Source organism: Pinus tabuliformis, chromosome X (genome assembly GCF_031772625.1).
Source record: "Pinus tabuliformis cultivar Carrire ecotype Pingquan chromosome X, CPIR1, whole genome shotgun sequence".
Classification (NCBI taxonomy): domain Eukaryota; kingdom Viridiplantae; phylum Streptophyta; class Pinopsida; order Pinales; family Pinaceae; genus Pinus; species Pinus tabuliformis.
The window spans coordinates 643,468,977-643,478,247 of record NC_142308.1 but is presented as its reverse complement, the minus strand read 5'-3'; positions in this window follow the sequence as shown (position 1 = coordinate 643,478,247).

The window sequence follows — 9,271 nt, the reverse complement described above, 5'->3', positions numbered from 1 at the left end:
TTACTAATTTCCCATAATTACTAAAGGCACCAACAACTTGAAAGTTAAATGGGCTCAGAGCATTTCTCTGACTTCTGGAGGGACCAGACCCTTGGCCCAATAACATGTAAAGCCTAAGTGTCGAAGCCTAATTCATCAAGATTCACTCCCTCCATATTTCGTTCATTCCCTTTAAATTCTTTTCCTAAGGTAAAATCACTCTTTTACTTAGGAAATGAAGGTTCTTCACAAAAACCCCCAAAATACATTTTAGCCTAAGTTATAATGTTAAATGATGATTGTATATTCGGAAAACATTAACTTAGTGCAATTTCCTTGTAATAGTCATATTAACTTTAATTTTTATTATTTATTTAACTCCCAAAGAAATTACCCTTTCCCGTATATATTATTAATAAAAACCCCAAAATAAATATATATCCCCATCCCGAAGGTTTGAAAAATAAACCATGAATAAAGGTAATTAATTTGGATTAATTAATCAAATCGTGATTAATTAAAAGCCAAACCCCCATCGTATTAAAAAGCGATTAATTAATCATTTGGATTAATTAATAGCCTCCCCGCCAATCATATCACCACCAATATAATTAATGCCATTTAATTATGATAATTAAATCATCTGGTTCCCACCATTAACTCCCGAACACCTTCCGCCCCCGACTACCATCCGATCTCCCTCCCCTCATGCAACGGTCCTCGCCTCATATAGCGAAGACCTTTTGGCCGAACTTTAACCATGCGATACGAGTGGTTTTGACTTTTCACCAATGCTACGTGTCAATCAGTTTGTGGCATCGCACGACCCTCCGCCAAAACTGCTAACCTCCCATAAGTGTAGCGATCAATCCAACTTACCACTTCCAATAAACGACAAAATGTCCCATCGTCAGTTGACGCCAGCTGTCTCTATTACACAAAAATATCGTCACCATGATTATTTGCAGTCAGTATGGGTCTCTCATCACTTGTACTGTCCTCCTAAGCAAGTCTTAGACCTCAGCTCTTCAAGTCAAGCTTTGAAAATGAGAGAAAGACATTGAAAATCAATAAAGCTCTGGTTCCACACTTTCTCTCACTATTGCCTGCGGTCCCGCACCTTCTGTTTACAAAAAATGCGAACCTGCCCGCTTTGTCCCTAAAGGTGTGGGTGCGGACCCCTGTGAAAGTAAAAAAGGCACAAGTTTATTCTAAAAAATTCACTTTGGGTTAATTCTAGATGATTCTAGAAGGAATTTTGACGTGGATTGGCCGCTCTTAGGTGGTTTATGCATCCCAAAAGAGAAGGAGTTAATCCCTTGATGAGAGGAGCTATCCCTTTGAAGGAGGGCTTTATCCCTTTGAAGGAGGACCTAGTAACTTCCCTCCATTGCACTATAAATTCAGGCATTGGGCTGGTTGCTAGAGAGGTTAGAAGCTGAACATTTTTTAGGGTAAATGCTGGTGAAATTAAGACTTCCTAGTTGAGCTTGAGATGAGAGATCACATACCTTTTTGGATTCATTGGGAAGAGAGTGAAACTTGTCAAAGTAGAGGAGACTTCTTGCTGGACCCTGGGAGGAGCTTGTACAACGTCAAGGCACAGGTTGTAAAGTTCTTCTTTGATTTGAATTAATACAATCAGATTCATTTTTCTCAACAAATTGTCTCATGTCATTTGTTTCATGAATTCCTTGACTTTCATGTTAAATATGTTTTATGAGATTGGCTTTTCAGGTGCTATTTAATTTGTTTGCTTGTTTGTGTTTTCAGATTCGCGACAAGGGAGCTCATTTGGATCGAAGGAGCGAAGGCTTCCACAAACTTGCGTTGGACCCAAGGTAGGCCTAAAACACTTGTTTGCCTTTGTTTATAAATGCATATTTAGAGAAAGATAGTTTGTGATTGGTTTGCTTGTCATTAGGTCTTCTTTAGATTCTAGGAAGGTCTATCTTGTCCGCAAGATCGACTCATTCCGTGTGACAAAATGGCGACCATACTGGGGACTTAATTTTTTCCTTGTTTTTACTTTGACCTGAGAAACTGTATTTTTGTTTCTATTTTTGGCTTGTTGTGTGTGGAATTGGGTGGAAATTGTAGATCCAGGGTTATTTTTTGTTTTTCATAACTTTGGGAGAGGACCGCACCCTAGCCTTTTGACACAGTGCGTACTTATCCGCACTTTTGCTTTTAGCACAGAGCGGTACCGCACCTGTGTTAACTGTGGGCCTGCAGACCCTGTCAAAATTTTGAAAAACCTAAGATTTCCTCTGTTAGTCAGCTTAGTTTTTGTTTAGAAGTTATTATCCACTGCCCAGACCTGCATATAACCTGTCAGAAGCTTTCCTTAGGTTGATTCCATTGGTGTTAGGGTTTTAGGTGAAATTCTTAGGAGTTTTGCTTGTTGGGTTTGTTTTTCATTTTGGTCTTGTAGTAGCTCTCAGCTTAGAAGCTGTAGGGACCTCAGATCACCTTGGTTTCTACCAGCCTTCTTATGAGTTTGACCATTAATGAAATCTACCCTTGTTGAGGAATCCGCTTTGTGTTTTTTCTTTACAAAACTTCGAAAAGCTTGTGTTTAAAAGTTTGGATTTTCATTTTTAAAAAGAAAACAAAATTGGTTGTTTTTGACTGATTTGTGATTCTGCATAAATTGGTCCTTAGTTTACATCTAGCTAAGTAAAACATCCTTAAAAAAGACATCTTGTAGGCTTTGACTTCAAATAGGTTTTTATAATTTATAGATCTCAAAGTTAGTCATTTCCATAGTTTTGAGTGTTTTATAAAAAATAAAAAACCTCTTTTGGAAAAAGTTTGTTTTTTGTAGTGGTTGAGTGCTTTGAAAAGAAAAGGGAAAATTTTTGTGAAAATAACTAGTTGTCTCGTTTTGAGTGCATTGGAAAGGACAAAAGCTCTTCTTTTAATTTGTTTGTTAAGAAAGATTTGTGTTTACAAAGTATTTGCATTCTCAAACTCTTTCTTAGCTAGAAGTTCATCGAAGGGAAAAGATTGTTTAAATCATCTTAGGTGCATTTTTAGTGATTTTGAGTCGAGTCTTCATACCACGAGTTTCATCTCCGCACCTTTTGACTTAAACAAAAACCAATAAAATAACGCTTAAAGTAAAATTCATCTAGCAACATTTTTATTTCTAGGGCTTTGATACACCAACATAGCTTAGGCTAGTGTCTTGGAGTAGGAGAGTAATTAACTCTCCAAGACAATAAAAACAAACAAGTAGCTGTATCTTGTGGTAGGGAAGAAATCCAATTGTCGCTTTTATGCTCTGGGAAAGCTCCTCTTAAAGGAGAAGCATGAGATTGTGTCCGAACCAGTGTGGGAATAAATCCTTCCTCATTGGGAACGATGCCAGATATTCACGTATTAAAAACGGTAAACCTCGGATTAACCATTGTCGAGGAGCCTGGTGTCACTTGTTGGTAAACCTTGGATTATGTCAAGGAGCCTTCAAGGGGATTGAACTTGCTACTCTGCCCTTGCGTGCGTATCGGATCGTAGACTGTTCCCCCAGGTATATTTGTTTCAGTTGGTAACCTTAGTGGCCATATTCTTTAGGATTCTTCCTAAGGTGACAGTGGTGGGAAGATCCCACTGTACTTGGAGCAGACGTCGGCTAGACTCACTTGGATTTTCTGGGGGGTTCTCTTCACTCGAGACGGTTAAGTGGAGGAACTTGTGCCAGTCTATTCATTAAGCAGGTTGCCAGGGTAACTGTTCCAACCGCCATTTCTGTATTGAACTCTGCGACGTTGGATTTCATCACCAACTAGTGTTTTCAGTACGAAAAGTTACTGTTTGTGTGTGTTTGATCTCCTAGATTCTTTAGGCGTGTGATTCATATTTGTTTGGTTCTTTCGAGGCTTTAGGTGGATTTCATTGAGATTTTACTTTGTTTGTGTGTGAAGTAGTTAAGAGTTTTTAACCGTGGTTGAATTACCAAGGAAGTCCCGTAGACTTCGGGGCCAACCTCCTGAGTTTTCACCGAGCCAGCCTGAAGGGTTGAAAGTCTTCGTAACTCCTAGAGACAGTAGAGTTGGGTCACCTGAAGAAACAGAGTCTTCTTTGGTGGTACATCCTGATTTTCAAGCTCGAGTAGCAGATTATAATCCACAATCAGTGTCTGTTTCCGAAATTACTGGTAGCTTTTCGTCTACTAGTGATATAGGTGAGGAACCTGAAATATCCGAACCTGAAAGTGAATTTTCTGCTACTTCGACATCAGGGTTTGCTTCTCCAGCTTCTAGTGGTCCTGGTTCACCTAGGGTAGAAAGAATAATTACCCAAAATCTTCCTTCTGGACTTATAGCTATCGAAGAACTTGCTACTCCGGAAGAAGAAGTAGGCATCCCTATCCCTGAAAATCAACCTGCTATTGAGCTAAGGGAGCGTGAATCAATTTTTTACAGTCCACCTAGGAGCAGTGCTTGGTATCTTTCTTTGACTAATTTCTTAGAAAACCCAGGGTTAAGTTTTTCACCACCTCGTGTTCATTATCACCCAACACCTAGAGGTTATTATCCTCCATTGAATATGTCAAGACAGTCATCCATGTTTACTCAATCGCCCGAATACTTTTTGTACGGCGGTCCTTCTGTTCCCTCTGGGTATCAGTCACTTTCTGGTACTTTTTCGGGAGCATCTCCTCAACCCATTGAGCAATGGTTATTAACTGGAAGCAATGGTACTAAGCCGTTGAGCGTAGAAGATATTCTCATGATGTCAGGTTCTATTCCAATCCTCAACCTCAAGGTGGCCAGTTACCGCCTGGGGGGCAGCCTCAAAATCCTCAATTATCGCCTAGGGGGCAACCTCAAGGACAGTACATACCTACGGGACAGTACGTTCCTCAAGGTCAACCCCAAACTCAATATGTACCCCAAGGTCAACCCCAGTATCAATTTATACCTCAAGGTCAACCCCAGTATCAGTAGTGCCTCAAGGGTATCAACCCCAAGGTCAGTACTCGAACCAAGGTTTCCAACCACCCTCCGGTCAATCATATGTTCAAAGAATGGGAAATGTACCTTTGAATTATCAATCCTACCCTCAACCTGGTTATGGTCCTCAATATTCTCAACCTGTTATGGGTCCGTACCCCGGAATGAATTTAGTGTGGGATCCATCACAAACTCAACAGGTGTTGCAGCCAAATGTATAGTTGTCATCTCAAACTGGACAACGCTTAGTTTCTGGTACACCCCAGCAACCTGTCGAGTCTACTATTCAAACTTCTGTATCTTCAGTAGTTTCTCAACCTGGGCCTAGTACGCCTCGTACTCCGCCTTAAACGACTGCTGCAACTGCTGCAACATCTGTTCAATCTACCCCACCTACTTCCGGAGTATCGACAGCTCCGGTTTCTACTGTTCCTGTATCGACTCCTCAGACATCTTTACCTCTGTCTGGATCCACGATTCAATCTTCAGTTCAGATGCCTGTAGGACAACCTGGTTCAAGTACAGTTGTCACAAGTCAAACACAATTTACTTATCAACCGTACTAGGGATAGTACCAATTCGGTCCTGCTGTGCAGCAGCCAATCTATCAGTATCAACCGTACTCTGGGTACACATATCAACAACCTCAACAACCCCAGTACGGTCTGGTTAATCCTAGTTTTCCAGGAGGATACAATATCCCAAATGCAATCCCTATTCCTAGTTATCCTGGATATCCTCCTCTTGGGGCTGGTCTCATGACTCAGAGTTTTAGGGACCCTAATCGTCAGTTACCGTTTATCGCAACTTTGGACTTGCCTGACTTGTCGCGCCTAACGAACGATCCCATTAATTATCTTCCGTTTTGGCCACCAATGCCAAATAAGTTTCCTAGTGATATTCCTAAGTTCGAAGGCAAATCAGGAGAGGACCCATCGAACCATGTGATGACTTATCACCTCTGGTGTGCGTCTAACTCCATTTCAGATGATTCAATCCGTCTAAGGCTTTTCCAGCGCACTCTAATTGGTCTTGCGGCCAAGTGGTACATTGAGTTACCACGAGGCACTTTTTATAATTTTAGTCAGTTAGCTACCTCGTTTCTAACTCATTTTCAGTTGCCAATCAGATATGACAATGGCACGGAATTACTAACTTCATTAAAGCAATCGACGCCCACTTACATTTCAGATCATATTCATGAATGCAGACGTCGACGGCGTTTAGTGAAGGTTTTATTCGGGATAAGATCTTGGCTAAATGGTTTGTAAAGTCTTTGTTGCCAAAGATCACTGAAGATGTAGCTAAAGTCGGAGTTGTTACTGAGGAGCAAGTAATTTCTCAAGCACAGTACCTTGACTTGGTCTATACTCAGTCAGGTACGTTACAGGAGAAAATCCCCGATCTTCCCAAGCAAAATCAAATCACTGCAGCTCCTTCGAGGTCTCATGCCACCGATGGTATGATTGGTACAGTTAACACTAAGAGTAAGAAGAAGTCTTCCAAGAATTCTTCTCCTATCATAACCTTTCCTGATTCCCCGACAGGAGATTCTTCCGCGGAGATTTTCGCCGATATTCACATTGTAGAGTCATCTATAGCCAAATCAAAAGCCGGTGGGAAGAATAAAGGGAAGAAGAAGAATAAAACGGACAAAAATTCAAAGGAGAAACCTAAAAAATCGGAATCCAATGATGAAAAACTCAAACCTCGTTATCCTTGTCTCATTTGTGACAAAGAACATTTTACAAGAGACTGCCCTCATCGTGCAGAGGTTGCGAAGATTGTCAAAGGTTCCCAAACGCCTGCTATTTTGAAGGATCCTTTTCCAAGTCAAGACAGTAAGATGATAGGTTCTTCCTCAAGTGCCAATGAAGAACCCATATTGATGATGTCCCATGTTAGGATTGCGACTCGATCGCATGATTATGGTAATAAAAGTCCTGTTGATGGTAAAGAAGCAGAATCTTCTCATTCTAATCCATCAACCTCAGCTCCCGGTTCTGATCCACTACAGATCGAGAAACCTAATCCAAACTTGGTAATCAAATCGCCCGCCAAGGGTATACTTCGAAAGTCAGCTTTCAATCCACATGCGAGAGCGGCTCAGAACTATAACATTGTTGAGGATTTAGCTGTTTCACCCTCAGCAATGTCGGCTTTGGAAGTGCTGCAATCATGTCCAGCACAGCGTAAATTACTTTTGTCGGCTATAGGAGCTGTTGACGTTCAGGACTCGAACCTAATAATTTTCAATCTAGAAAATAGTACACCGCGCTTACCTCATCAAATGGCTTTCCAGATTCCAGTGATAGTAAAAAACAGGCCTATTCATCGGACTGTGATTGATGAGGGAGCCTCAACGTGTATTATGTCGATACAGTGTTGGAGATCGCTTGGAGAATGGTTCTCCTTCGCTAAATCAATCCCCGACGATTCTAAAGGCCTTTGATGGCCGTGGGTTTCATCCTTTTGGCATTCTACAGGATTTGCCTATAGGGGTTGAAGGAAAAACCGTTAATCTAGATGTGGAGGTGGTTGATGCCCCTCTAGATTACAACCTTCTCTTGGGTCGAAGTTGGTCTTACGCTATGACAGCTGTCGTTTCATCGGTCTTTCGGGTTATAAAGTTTCCTCATAATGGAAAGATTGTAACAATAGACCAGCTGGCTTATTTTTCATCTGACCCAGCCTCTTCTGAAAGTATTCAGCATGTTGGTAAAATGACTATCCCGTATAAGGATGTTGGAGTAGGACTAGTTAAAGATGTCGGTTTACTGGGAACTTTTCCTTTTCCTCCGATCAACGCATTGTCTTCATTTGCAACCATTCATATGATTACATCAGACACCTTTGTTTATGATGATCCTTGGATCATTCCTTCTGAATCTGAGATAGACTCATTTGGCGATGTCATGCCTTTGAGTCCATATGAAATTGCATATGAGGTCCTGCAATCGTTTACCGACCCATCTTCAACCAAAATTGACTTAATGAATGTGGTCCGTGAAGAATCACTTTTCACATCAAGCTCGGATTCAATCACGTTTTCTGAACTTGTTCACTTTGATGAGCAAATTCGTGAAATCCTATGTGTAGATGATTTGCCATGGGAAGATCTCCATCACAGATCTTCGTTTTTACCTGATAATGATCGTTTTGAAAATGAGTTTTCATCAATTTTTACGACTGAATATGTCTAGGAACCTCAGAATCCAATGAAACATCCTGATTCAGAGTTAAATTTGGGAAACATCTCTCGAACTATTCCTATTGACATTTCGATTAAGCCTGGAATTGTTGAGAACATTCATATAGGTGCCTCATGTACAGAAAACGAAATTCAAATATATAAGGCCCTGTTTCAAGAATTTTGCGACGTGTTTGCCTGGTCCTATGAGGAAATGCTAGGAATTGATCCCACAATTGTTGTTCATGAAATAAAGACTTACCCGGATACTAAACCCGTCCGGCAACGTTTGCGTCAGATTCACCCAAGAAAAGCTGCTGTAATTAAAGCAGAAGTTGAAAAATTACTCAAAGCAGGTTTCATTTATCCGATCCCGTTAACGGATTGGGTATCGAATATTGTTCCGGTTAACAAAAAGCAAGGGACAATAAGAATATGTATCGATTATAGGGACATTAATCGAGCCTGTCCAAAGGACAATTACCCAACTCCCTATATCGATCAAATCATTGATGATTGTGCCGGCAGCGAAATATTCTCCTTCATGGATGGTTTTTCCGGATACAATCAAATCAATATTCTACCTGCCGATCAACCAAAAACGGCTTTCATTTGTCCATGGGGGACATTTGCTTATTGCAAATTACCTTTTGGACTCAATAATGCTGGAGCAACTTTTCAAAGGGCCATGTCTTATGCGTTTCATAACATCAAGCACATTGTGCAACCCTATCTCGATGATTTGCCTGCTCATTCATTACATCGAGCTGATCACCTCGTCCATTTACGAGCAATCTTTATGAGGTGTAGGCATTATCGGATTCGGCTGAATCCACACAAATGTGTTTTCTGTATAGAAACGGGTCAATTGCTGGGGTTTGTAGTTTTGAAAGCCGGCATTCGCGTCGATCCCTCAAAGGTCGAAGCTATTGTCAAATTGCCTCCTCCTTCGAGTCTTCGCCAACTCCAAAGTTTGCAAGGGAAAGCAAACTTTTTACGACGATTCATTCCTAACTATGCCGAGGTTACAAAGGGTTTTACCTGGTTGTTGAAACAGAATACTCCATTCTATTGGGATGAGATAGCTCAGAAATCTTTTGATGCACTAAAACACGCATTGACCCATGCACCGTTATTGCATCCT